Source organism: Cavia porcellus, unplaced genomic scaffold, assembly GCF_034190915.1.
Source record: "Cavia porcellus strain 051 isolate PalLab524CR breed Dunkin Hartley unplaced genomic scaffold, mCavPor4.1 scaffold_12, whole genome shotgun sequence".
NCBI classification, from domain to species: Eukaryota; Metazoa; Chordata; class Mammalia; order Rodentia; family Caviidae; genus Cavia; species Cavia porcellus.
This window is the reverse complement of record NW_026947495.1, coordinates 83277945-83290725: the sequence shown is the minus strand read 5'-3', so window position 1 is coordinate 83290725 and position 12781 is coordinate 83277945. Positions and strand designations below refer to the sequence as shown.

The 12781-nt window shown below is 51.8% G+C and overlaps 1 long non-coding RNA gene across 1 annotated transcript; it reads right to left on the bottom strand.

The window, feature by feature from the left end:
• Nucleotides 1-10857: 10857 nt before the first annotated feature.
• LOC134478361 (uncharacterized) lies at nt 10858-12563 on the bottom strand. Its single transcript, XR_010050975.1, has 2 exons — nt 11939-12563; nt 10858-11788 (listed from the first exon to the last, which is right to left on the bottom strand). It is a non-coding gene; the product is annotated as an uncharacterized LOC134478361 (long non-coding RNA).
• Nucleotides 12564-12781: the final 218 nt, after the last annotated feature.

The window sequence follows — 12781 nt, the reverse complement described above, 5'->3', positions numbered from 1 at the left end:
TGCTAAGATGCCACTGATTCCCTGACTTCCCTGGGCCCCTACTCTTGCTGGAGACCACAAGGTGTTTGGGATCTCCGGGAACTAGTGTTAGTTCAGAACCAGTGTTCAGTAGTCCCCCCAAGAGTGGGCTCATCTCCATTTAAAACAGCAAGGTTACCCTGGTAAAAGACCTTAGGTCCCTTTGGGGAAAGAAGAGAGCAAGATCGACCATGTACATTTTGGGGAGCACCCCAGAGACCTTCCTCAAGGGGACCTGGCTTCCCCTTCATAAGAGTTCTGTGCCTCTAAACTGGCTCCAACCTGGGAGCTGGGTGAGGGACTGTGTTTCTCTGTAGCTGTGATTTGAGGTAGGCTCTGTTCATTCGGCCTGCAATTTTTCCTGATTATACAAATCTAGCAGAAATTTAGTCCACGCCACTGTTGCAGATCACCACCGTGGGGCCGCGCAGGCAGACCCTTCTGATCCTCATTCTGCTTCTGCCGCCACTGCAGCAGGGACCTGAGCTGTCTCTGGCAGCTCAGAGCTGCCACTTGACTCTGTCACACTGGGATCCAATTAAACCCATTGTTCTTAAATTTGTCAGTGTCATGTAGAGGAGAACAATGACAGCCATGCTGGCTCCCTTCACCAAGCTGTTTGCTGGGTCCCCTCAGTGTGGGGAGCAGGCTTCACACGACAAAGCCACCCTGTGTCTCATGCTGGGGTTAATGGTCACACTACCCAAACTGAGGCTGAGAACAAAAACAAGAAGGCTTATGGAAATAATTAGTCCTTTGGCCTACAGGCAGCTACCCCAAGCAGAAAAGAGGTACAGCGGAGCAGGAAAAACGGGAAGGGAAATGAGGAAAGTATTTTGAGCTGAATTATAACAGAAGCACAACACACCAAACTCGGTAGGTTTAGTAACAATAATGGTCATAGGGAAGGTATTTGACAAAGATGCTGTATCTTGAAAAATAATTGTCTAAGTTACCGGTTAGGAATATTTAAAAACTGAGGAAATGAAATTTAAACTAGATCTCTCTTGATTAGTGCTAGAAGCAGAAATAAAATTAAAAACTAACAAATAGAAACAAATCAATGAAACATGAAGTTGGTTCTTTAAAAGAAAAGCAAAATTGAAGAAAGCGTAATTGAACTAAAAACAAGACCCATAACAAATTACCAATTTAGAGGGGGAAAAGGAATAGTTAATATAGATCCTGTTAACATTAAAATGATAAGGGAATATTATAAAAAATTTATTTATGCCAACAACTTTAACAATTTATATGAAATGGAAAATTCCTTGACATCAGAAACTATTGGAATGGATACAAGAAGAAATAGAAAACCTGAGTATTTCTTTACCTGTTACATTTAATTTGTAATTAAAAACTTAACCACAAGTCCAAATTAAATTAAAGACAAATGCACACTAGGTCCAGATTGATTTACTGTTGAAATCTATCACACATTAGCAATGAAATAATTATTTACAGTTTATATAATTTGACTATGGAACTCACTTTATAAAAATAGCACAACCCCAAACCAAAACCAGAAAAAGAAAACAGTATCTCTCATGAACCTTAATGAAGTATTCCTATGAAAACATTAACAATTTAATCCTGCAACATATGAAAAAGATAATTATTTGTGGCCAATCTGGGTTTATGCCAAGAATTCACAGTTGGTTCAACATTCTAAATTTGGTAAATGTAAATCATAGATAACTACAATTATGTTAATAATGCAGAGAAAACATTTGAAAACAATTTAAGTTTCATTCCTCAAAAAGCTAGAATCAGAACAAAACAAACTTCAAATAACTAGAATCAGAAAAGAATTTCTTCAATCTATGCAAAAGAGACGCAGACACACGGTCACGCTGGCATCATGGTGTGGAGAGCAGAAATGCTGCTCTCGGGTGAGTGGGTGGGAGGAGAGTCAATGTAACTGTTTCCCCTGCACGGTTGACCTCCTCTCTCCTCGGGCAATAAAACAAGACAAAAAAGAACAAGGATGTGAATAAACAGTAAAACTGGTTTTAATTTATAGACAATGTAATTATGTATGTGGAAAATCCTAAAGAGCCTGAAAATTACTGTCACTAATAGGTAAATTTACTGAAGTTGAGTCTTATTTGTTAATTATCATTGTGCCTCACAGATTAACAGTTTAATACTTACTATCTCGTGCTCCTGTGAATTAACAGCCACGTGCAGACTTCGCGAGTGCCTTTGCCTCACGCTGTCATCACACAACACCGCCATCCGAGTGTCGCTGGGCTGCAGCCTCATCTGAAGGCTCAATGGTGGCGGATCCACGCCAGGCTCACTTACATGGTTGCTGGCTGTGGTGGATTGAAAACTGGTGGTCAGTTTAACCCCAGCTGACCTGATTCAGCGTGGTGCTGAGCGTGGACGGCCCACCTGAGGATGCTGCCAGCCTAAGAAGGAAACCTGGAGAGGAGGAGGAGAGTTGGGTTTTGGTGGTGCTGGTTGTCCTGTTGTCGTTGGTTACCCTGGATGAGCTTGTTGAGATTCTTCCATGATATACATTGGCTGTTCTCATCATCACAGGAGCTCAGGAACTCATTGTCACTGAGACTGTCTTGAGCACTGCTTCTCGGCTCCAGTGCAGAACCCTCAGCCTGCTGGCACAGATCCTTTACCCCGCTGGCACAGACTTTTTCCAGCTTCCACCACTGACCTTTGGGCCTCCCCAGTGCAGATCCATAGGACAGATTTGCATGAGTCATTGTCATGTGCTCTAGGCCCCCAGTTGGACTCGTGGGAGGCACTGTCATGGGTTCTAGGTCTTTAGCTGGGCTCATGCAGGACACTGCTGTGGGATTCAGGCCCTCAGCTGGACTCTCTAGGTCTTTACTGTGTGGACAGATTTCCTGTACTTTCTTGGTGTTTGATTCCTTGGATGACCATTGAAAATAGTACTATGAATTATGTGTCCTGTATGTAATCATTTTCCTTGCAAATCCCAAATGACAGCACTGGCGAGTCCAGTTCTGTGTGGGCTGATGGAAGGAGGACTTGGTTCTTCACTGCTGTATGTAGAGATCCTTCTTGTTGCCTGCCACACACATCCCAGAAAAACATCCCAGGACACAGGAACCGTGTACAAGAATGCCCGTAACAGCAGTATATGTGATGGGAAAGCATCCTGGAAATACAGTGTTCACTGGTATTAAATCAGGTGATGCTTTAGATGCATGCAAGTCATCAGCTGCAGTGAAATGAATGAGCTAAACCTACCTGCCAGGTGGATGACTCTATAACTATATACCGGTGTGAACTTTCCGCAGCTGGTGTTAGGATAATGCCACAAGAGTCATGTTTGCTTCTGATTGGACAGAGAGGGGATAGATAGATAGATAGACAGACAGAAAGGCAGCATACAGTATCATAGCACAGTGACCAGTGGTAGAGGCCAAAGGTCAAAACACCAAGAGTTGAGTTCTAGTTCTGTAACTCTCTAACTCTGCAACTTTAGGGAAGTTACTTACCTTTTCTGTGCCATAGGTTTGTGATTAGTAAAACAGAGATAATTCTAACATCCAATTCATTGAGTCATTATAAAAACTGGTAATAAGTTAATAGTTTTAAATATTTGGAAGCTACTTGACCCAGCGCTGGTCTGAATGCCTGCATCTATCAAGTAAATATGAAGAGTAAGCATCAGTTTCCAGAGGACGGTCCCTGGTGTGATAGAAGATCTTGGCTCCAAATCTGGAAAATGGCACTGGACCGAGATGGCACTGAAGGCGAAGAAGGACGCTTCTGCCCTTCTAAAGCTGAAGCCAAAGCCAAAGCTTCGAAGGCCAAGTCGGCCGAGCTGAGAGGCATCCACAGTCACCCACGGAAGACCACACATCACCCACCTCCGCCAGCCCAAGACACTGCCCCATGGAGGAGAGCCACCAGGGAAAACGACAAGCCACTCTGCAAACATCCAGCTGCCTTACCTGCAGAGCGGCTCCAGGAAGACACCGGGCCCCGCACGCCCACGCTCACTGTGAACATCTGGGCCGGCAAGCGCCAGGTCACACAGCTGTGAAGAAGCTCTGTGACCTTGACGTGGCCGAGGGCAACTCCTCACCAGGATGGAGGGAAGGAAGAAGGCTTACTGAGATGTAGCCCCCAAAACTGGGGTCATCGGAACTGAACCCCGCTGGCTATTCTAACTGGATGTTTCTTTTTTCCACGTAAAAACAAGCTGGAGAGTGGATATGCAGATGTTTTAATGTAATTATTTCTGATGCAATAAAGATTCTTTGAAGTTAAAAAGAAGGCAAAAATTGTTTCGAATATATTGCTGAAGGAGACAGGAACAAAAGCTGCAGCCAGAGGCCCAGGCTGTGCCCGCTCCTCCCTGGCCGGACCCTGGGGGCCCTCCCAGTCCGGACCCTCCGCTCCCTCACACATGCACCTTCTGTTCTGGGAGTTTCCTGGAATCCACTGTGCCTAAGGTTGGGAACTGTTTATCCCAGAAACCTAAGGACCGAACGCCAGCCTCAGGACCGGAAGCCCCGGCTTCCACTCACGCATGGCTGCTGGTTCTTTGGGCTCCAGCCGCCACCCCTTGGGCGTCCCAAAGGCGGCTCAGGGGCAGACAGTCCGCACCTCGAGCTGCAGCACTATGAGCCAGCACTGGCTTTGTGCGCTGGCCTCTCCTCCTGCACGGCCCTTCCAGGGAGTGACCTGGTCTCGCTGGCACTGCGTGCTGCAAGCCAAGGAAATGTTCCAGTGTCTGCTCCTGCCGTGCCTGACTTTGGATTCTGAAAACCATTTATATGTAGATGAAACAACCCCACACCTGCTCGTCCTTCCCTGGGGCTGGTAGCAGCGAGGCTGAGCTTTCCGCCCACTGGTTTGGACTCTGTCTGGCCAGCGTGCCAATGCGGCTGCTCCACTTCTGCCCTCTTCCTGGAAAGGGGAACAAGGTGCCCAGCTGGAGAAGCTGCCCCGACCCTCTTGATCCCTGGCGGGGCTGCCGAGTTGCAAGCCACTGCTGGCCGACAGGGTCCCCCTTCAGTCCAAACTGAGGCTTGGGAGCACGCACGGGTTCCGCCAGGCTCGGCTGGTCTCTCTTCCTGCCCACACATGCTGGAAAGGAGCTCAGTCCTTGCATTGATGTGCTGTCTGTGCTTGGTGGAAACATCTTCTCTCAGAACAGGAAACCGGGTTTTTCCCTGTGTAAATAACCAGGAAACATCCGTGAGCTCCAAGCTGCCCATCTGCGGAGTCCAAGAGAAGCTCACGCTCACACTTTCAGCGTGGCTTTCACCTTGGTCTGTCTGAGCACAAAGTCACCTGCCCTGCGTCCTGTCCCTCGGTATCCATGGGACCAGGAACCTTCACTCGTCGAGCGCCCATGGAGCACCTTTGGGGGCTGTAAGACCCAGGCTACCAACACGGGTGAGCCACGTGTGTGCGTGCACATGTGTGTGTGGTCACTTGGAACCCGGGGGTGGGAAGAGTGAACACAGGGCGCGGCAGGTGAGCTGGGGGTGCCTGGGAAGTCGGCCTGGCGACCCAGCTGTGCAGCCGCGTGGAGAGCTGTGCACCCAAGGAGCTCAATCCTGCTGGGCCCCCAGCCTCTGTCCTTGTATAAACGACTTACAGAGCCTGTGGGGACCCTGCTGGGGTGAGGACAACCCACACTGTCCCTGAGAGAGGGGGCAGGAGGAATGGCCACTTCAGCCACCCTAACCATCTTTATCCTCTGTTTCCTCCTCCGCCTCTGGCCTAGTCCTAAACCTGCTCCTCCACCTTTGAAATCCAGCTCCAAGTGGGGGAAGTAGTTCCCCGTCCTCGGTTCCTTTCAGCGTGGCTGGACAGGCGGGAGCCACCACTGCAAGCATCCAGAGAGAGCAGAGGAGAAACAGCAGAGGAAGCACAGGAAGCTACGAGGCACTCATGCTTATAAAATAGGCCGCGTATCCCAGGCAGCCAGCGTGCGAGACCCCGGGGCAGGGGCCCAGTCCACCCGGACACCTCGCTCCCACCTGGCCTGCCCAGCACGGGGAGGGGGTGCACCCAGCTTCAGGGGACTTCTGGCTCCTCAGGGTGTTAATGGTTTTAGAGATCTCTGGTCCCCCTCGGGATGATGGTTTCAGGCTGAGACTTGGGGCGAATGAGTGGGGTGTGGTCCAGTGTCGTCCCCATGGAGATGAGATCTAGCCCATGGAGTGCACTTGTTTACCCCAAACCGACTGACTATGAATGACAGGCCGGACACACTGCTAATTCCACAGGGAAACAGAAGGACGGCTGGGCCCGGTGTTCTGATGGGACCCACACAGCCCAGCGGGACCCAGAGGGCTCCAGAAAGTGCTTCCCCGCTGCTTTGCAGAGTGCCGCCTCTCCACCAGAGCTGTGGGCGGGCGCCTGACCCCTGTGTTTCCCGCCCAGCTGGTGCTGGAGCTTCGAGGCACTGCAGGAGACCATCTGTTGCTGGCAAGCAGATGTGCTGTACCATCGCCAGCGCTCCAGCCCCACCGGAAATCCAGCTCCATCCGCCGCTTGGATGGAAGGAGAAATAGAGGTCATGTGGCAAAGCGGGATTGATTCTGCCAGTGACGACCCAGCGATGATCCCGACGAGCCCTCGTGGGAATCCCAGGGGAGCACCGCGGAGCCCAGAGATTAGTAAATTTTTATTAATTTTTAAGACATTTTGATGCGGCTCATCGAGCCTCAGCCTTCTTCCGTCCCTTGTGGCGTTGCTTCAAAGATTAAATCAGACAACAGCTGCAGGCGCAGTGTGCCTGGAAGCCGTGAGATGTGAGGCCCTGTACGGATCTAAATTCAGGAGTCTGCATCGTTTGCCAAGGGGTTCTGATGTCATAAGCCTCAAACTCAGGCCTGTGCAGCTTCTTGGGGTGCTCAGAAAAGGAAGCAGTCGGGCATCAGCAGGGCTGGGGCCTAGAGAGAGGTGACAGGGATCAGCAGTGCCAGCCTCAGCTGCAGGCAGTGCTGCGAAGGGGCCTGAGCAGAGCTCTCCCAGAATGCTGCGGGCCCTGGTCAGCCGCTCCCTCCTGTAAGGACCTGTGTGAACTGCTCCCTGCCAGTCCACCTGGGAGGGCACCCTGGCTCAGTGCTCGGGGAGATGTTCTGGGCCAGGTCCCCAGAACCTGCTGCCCAGTGGGCAGCTGTCGTCCAGTGTACTGTGACCACCAAGACCTAGAGCTGCCCCACCTGGCTGAGAACAGGATGGGGTGCTGTGGGTCTCAGCCACGATCCTTTCTGGAGAGGTTTCGAGGGTACACACACAGACACAGAAACACACACACAGAGACACACACACATAGACACGCACACCCAGATATACACAGACACACACCCAGATGCACACACACACACACACACACACACACACACACATACACATGCACGCACGCCTGCGTGGGTGCCGTCCAGTCCACTGCCTCTTCCCCTCCTGCCTTTCTTCTCCTACTTCCTCTTTTCCAGTCCATGAATCATCATACAAATTTCAGCCTGAGATCAAAATGTACTTTAGCCCACCCTTTTGGCTGTGATTAAGTTCTGTCCACAGCAAGGACATTACTGTTTCCATGGTAACCGGTACACTCGGGGGCTGAGGAGGAGGATCCGGCAAGGAGGCGGAATTGAGGGATGCTGGGGTCAGGGAGGACTTACAAGATCACTGAATCATGTGCCCGCTCCGGGAAAACCGTCCTGAGACAACTCTGGATACACAGATGTCCTTTATTTAAACACAGCAACCCAGTTTCATAATCTCCTTTGCCTACGCACTCAACTGTTATTTATTTATTTATTTTTTGGAGAGGCAAAAATTGAGCAGTTGATCGGACCAAGGCTTGGGGGTCCTGAGACTCCCTCCCCCTGGGCCCCACAGAACCTGAGATCCACAACTGAGGAGGTGGCTGTCCAGCTCCTGGGGAGCCAGGAACTCACCCCACATTTACTCCTCCAGAGCTACTATGCTCAACCTTCCTTAATTTGATCCTACTAAACACTCTGTGGAAATATCTATCAGGGGCTGACCCTGGAAGAGGCAGCAGAATCTCTTCTCGCCCTTTGTGAAAGGCTCCTGAAGAAAAAGCGCTGTTAATCCAGGGCGCCCCCATTTCTCAGATGCAACGTTTCTGCTGGCTCTGAGCGCAGGAGAGGCGTGGGTCCTGCTGGGGACAGGTGTGGGTGCTACGACTTCAGCAGAATGAACCTCGCTCTCATCACTGATGGTGGATACTAGACGAGGGGCTGTCTGAGACTTCAAGCCACACTGACAGCTCCCAGCCCCGTGGCAGCCCCAGCTATTTGTCCTCAGGAATGACAAGGAGCTGGCAGCCAGAATGCTCTCGGTGGTCACTCAGATGTCCTGCAGCAGGAGAGAGGATGCCCCATGGGCCATGGAGCTGAGCACAAGAATTGGGACGTTGTTGGCCGGAGGACCCCGTGTGCTTGGCAAGGCTTCCTGACCACGGGTCTGGGCTCCAGCTGGGTGTGGGGCTCTGTCTCTAGAGCTAACAGTGTTAGCTCACCGCCCACCGGTCCCAGCCACAGAGACTCGCCAGGCCCTGTGTGGGCCTGTCGTTGTCCTGCTGGCTGCAGGTGACCATGAGGGTTTTGGAGATGGAAGGACTATGGAGCACCCTATGCAAGCTCTCAGGCCACAGAAGCAGCACCCTTGGGAGCTGCCCAGCAGTGGCACAGAGCCGTAGAGAGGCCTGGGTAGCTGTGACCCAGCAGAGGGCCCAGAAGGGCAGAGGAAGCCGAGCCACCGTCCCACTTGGGTACTGGGCCGAGGGGCAGTTCCACAGTCTGCACACAAGTGGTGCGAACCCATGGAGCAAGGGGTGGGTGGTGCGCCCTCTGGAGCTCAGTGCTGACCGTGCCACTCTGCTCTGCTGGCCTCGCCTTGCAGGACACTTTGAAGGACACAGGATTCCAGCAGTAGTGACTCCTTGGTTAGCGGTTGTCCCAGGGTGCCCACCATGGGGTGGGGACAGTCGTGCACAGGAATCACAGAGCTCTCTACGTGGCCGCAGATCTCAGGCCGGGTGAAGCAGAGGAACAGGAACTGAGAAGGGACAGAGAAAGTAGGATGGGGAGCGACGGTGGAGGTGGGGCCACAGGACCCGCCCATATGACGCGTGAGAGAGTTGGCAAAGCCCACGGATCTCTGGGGCTCAGGAGGTGGGTCAGAGTGTGACACTGGGCAGGCAGGCAGTGCCAACCACTCCAAGAGGGGCTGAGTCCACCTCAGAAACAAAGAGGAGTTGCTCAGTGGCCCCCAAGATGGAGAGCAAGGGCTCTGAGGTAACTGGGTCCTCCGAGGGAACATCATGGGGGGGATGGAGACCCCCAGTAAACACCTTGGTCCACCTGCTCACAAGAGCCCTCTAGTTCAACAGAGTCTGGTTTCCTGCAAAGGCTTGTGAATATTGGTTTTTCTACTCAGCTACATCAGTGAGCAATGAATTACACACCCAGTAGAGCTTGGGAACACACACATCACATGAAGAGATCTCTGAGAGACACCAGGCAGTAGGGTGGGCTCCACCCCATGCTGGTCCTCAGCCAGGGCAGCAGGCCCCCTTCTCAGGGGTCCACCCTGCTCCTGAGTTGAGGGCCAGCTTGAGACAGCCACCTTGAGTCCCATGTTCATGGGGACACTCCTGCGTGCGGGTATGTTGTCCAGATCTGGTCTCTGGAGGTTTCTTTGCACAACTGCAGACACAGGCTTTGCCTTCCAGGTAAGATCCCAGAGTCAGCTGAGATCTTCAGACATAGAGATAGATGGTGGTCACGCCAGCCTCGCCCCTCCAGATTTCCATGGTGGGTATTGCTCATTGTAAAGCTTCATGCTAGACGTGGCTAGCAGACAATCTGTAATGCCTTCAAAGAATAGAGGAATTCTTTAAAAATGGAAAAACTGAGGTTGCATACTTTATTTTGTTTTGAAACCAGGTTATGCTATGTTGCTCAAGAAGGTTTCAAACTTGTGGGCTCAGGAGAATCTCCTGTCTCAGCCTCCTAAGTAGCAGGGCCCGCAGGCATGTGCCACTGCACCTGGCCCGTGTTTTAAACACTGGATAAAAACAAGCCAAAGCCCACTTTATATTTAACACTTTCTTCAGGAAGGTGCCCTGATCCTGGCTCTTCTTCAGTTGTTCAGGAAATATTGGTGTAAGGTGTTTACTGAGGGAGGATTCGCTACGAATTATGCCTAGAAGTCTGCACACTCTTAAATCTGTGCCACTGGCTGTAGGAGCGGTGAGTCTGCTCGCTTTGCTCACCTTCCGGAGCGCTCGGCCGGCGCCCTGCGGCCTCTGTCATGGGGCAGAGGTGTCACCAGTGTCCATGCGTAGCATGAAGCATGGAGCGAGTCTGGCCGCCGTCTGTAGACCTGGCCACAGGCTCGGTGACAGCCACACCCCTCTGTTCCCAGGATGCTGAGCCGAGTGAGCGTCTTGTCCCATGCTGACGGTTCAAGCATTGCAGTGCAGAAACACGAAACTGCTACCTAAAGGATGCAGGTGTCCTGATGGCTCACCGCTGACATGGGAAATACCTTCATGACATTTAGGGAAAGACTCCCTTGTTCCACTGGGAAGCAGTTCAGGCTGGTGTGCACCCTCTTTGCCGGGGTGACCAGCACAAGTGTACACAGAGACCTGGACCTGACAGCGGCTGGCGGCCCTCCCTGTGCAGCCCGCTCTCTCCCTCTCTCTTCCTCTCTCTCCCTCTCTCTCTCCCTCCCTCCCCCTTCCTCTCTCTCTCTCTTTTCTGCTTGCCATCTTAATTGCATATAGGAGCTGTATCTTACAGATGAAGCATTCAACAAAGGGTGGCTGAATAAAAAAGTAAATTAAACACATGCAAGGTAAGTTTTTAAGTAGATAGGAAAAGGCTGTGAAAATAACATAACTAGGTGACCAAAACATCTAGTGTCACATCCGACTATCAGGAAACGTCTCCCTGCTCAGATCGGTTCCCCTAGGTGTCACTTCTGCCATACTGGGAGGGTTAAATGTGGAAAGGGGCGAAGGAGCCTGCGGACAATGGCAGAGGGCGCAGTGTCCCGAGTGCAGAGGTCCAGCAATCAAGGTGCCCGGAGAGGAGCCCGGCTGCTGATTTCCTCCCTCTTCCTTGAGTGCTTGGCATTACAAAGAGAGTGATTGAGGGCGGGCAGCAATCAGCAGCGAGCACCATTACCCCACACTTGTGCGGAGAAGCAGCGCGCTCTTCAGAATACTCAAGAGCAGGCCGGAGCCCACACGTGGCTGTGGAGCAGGACTGGGCCGTGTCTTCACTTCCTCTCCTGTCACGCAGAATCGAGGGTCCTCAGACATCAGCAGCACCGAGCAGGCTATGCATGGAGCGGGCGGCGGGACGGGAACCCAGCCTGGAAGCGCTTGCATTTCTTGATTCTCTGACAACACTGAGTCTGGACGTTCACCCCTGTTTATAAAAATGCATCTTTCATTTTGGTGGAAGAGCAGTCAATGCCAAATCCACTTCAGCTGACTTGTCCAGCTCAAGTCTTCTCTGGCAGCCTTGGGGCTCTGAGGTCAATCCAGGACCAGAAGCTGCCCAGGGCTGGTGCTTGGCTGACAGTCCCAGGAAGTCTTCCCTACACCCAAAGCCTGATTCAGAAGGAGAAAAGGGCTACTGAACTTTCAGAGAATCAAACCTGAAGCCGGCAGCTCCTTCTCAGGCCGACCACCGTCTAACTTTCTGGAGCCGAAGACCGATGTGCTTCTGCTTGTGGTCCATGGTCACTCTTGCTGAAACAGTGACTTTGGGGAGGCAAACAGAAATAATCAGATTTTTTTAAAAAGTTGGCCGGTTTCCCTGAAGGAGGCAAAATGTGCATTTCTCTTCTCTTTAAATCAGATCTGCATTAAACCAGGCTCCCGAAAGAATGAAGTATCATTAGCAAGATTTACCTAAAAGTCACCCAAACAGAAAAAACAGCGCAGCAACGGTCTGTTCCACAGGAACACGGCTGAATCCGACATCTGTTAGCTTTCCTCTCCTCCCTCTCCCCTCCCGGCAGTTAATGACATCCGAAGCTCTTAAGCCTCATGCATTCCTTCGCTAATTAAATTCCTGTAGGGCTTTCATGAATCAGGCGCCTTGTGGAGCCAGCACACAGAGCCCGCTCTTGTGTCCGGTGGTGCCTGCCTGGGTGCAGGCAGGGGCTTTGCAGGGAGGTTTCTGGAGTCTGGATCTCCCCAGTGATCTTCCTCCGCGTTTTACCACTTCTTCTAAATTGATGAAAACAATGAAATAAGTTAAGATGCATCAATCAGTATGTAAGAATGTGCAAAGGTTAATTTTGAGAGCACAGAGATCCGTCAGTAACCCAAAGGGAAGTAAAGGAAAGGGAGCCGCTCTTTGCTGAAGAGGACCCTCACCCACTCACTCACACGCGCATCCGTGGCTCTCGTGCTGCTGGCCTCACCGTGTTGAGACTCAGCCTCCGCACTCTCAGAGCTTCCCTCTGCACCCGGGACCTTAGAACCCTGAGACCAAAGTCAGAATGAGCCGCGGGGTCCAGCCAGGATCAGAGTTGATCTGGTTACTGAAATGTAAAGGGCTCTAGCAAAAAGCTTTTGGTCACCAGACCAATAACTTAGTGCAGAGTCACGAAGGCCCGAGACCCAGGGCTAGATCTGCTCGCCTGAGCGGTCAGCAGTGTGTGCTGTGTGTGGTGGACATAAAGCCCAAAGCTGCCCGTGACTGAAGACCTGCCACGCAGCAAGGCCTATGGGAGGCACTTTAGTTGC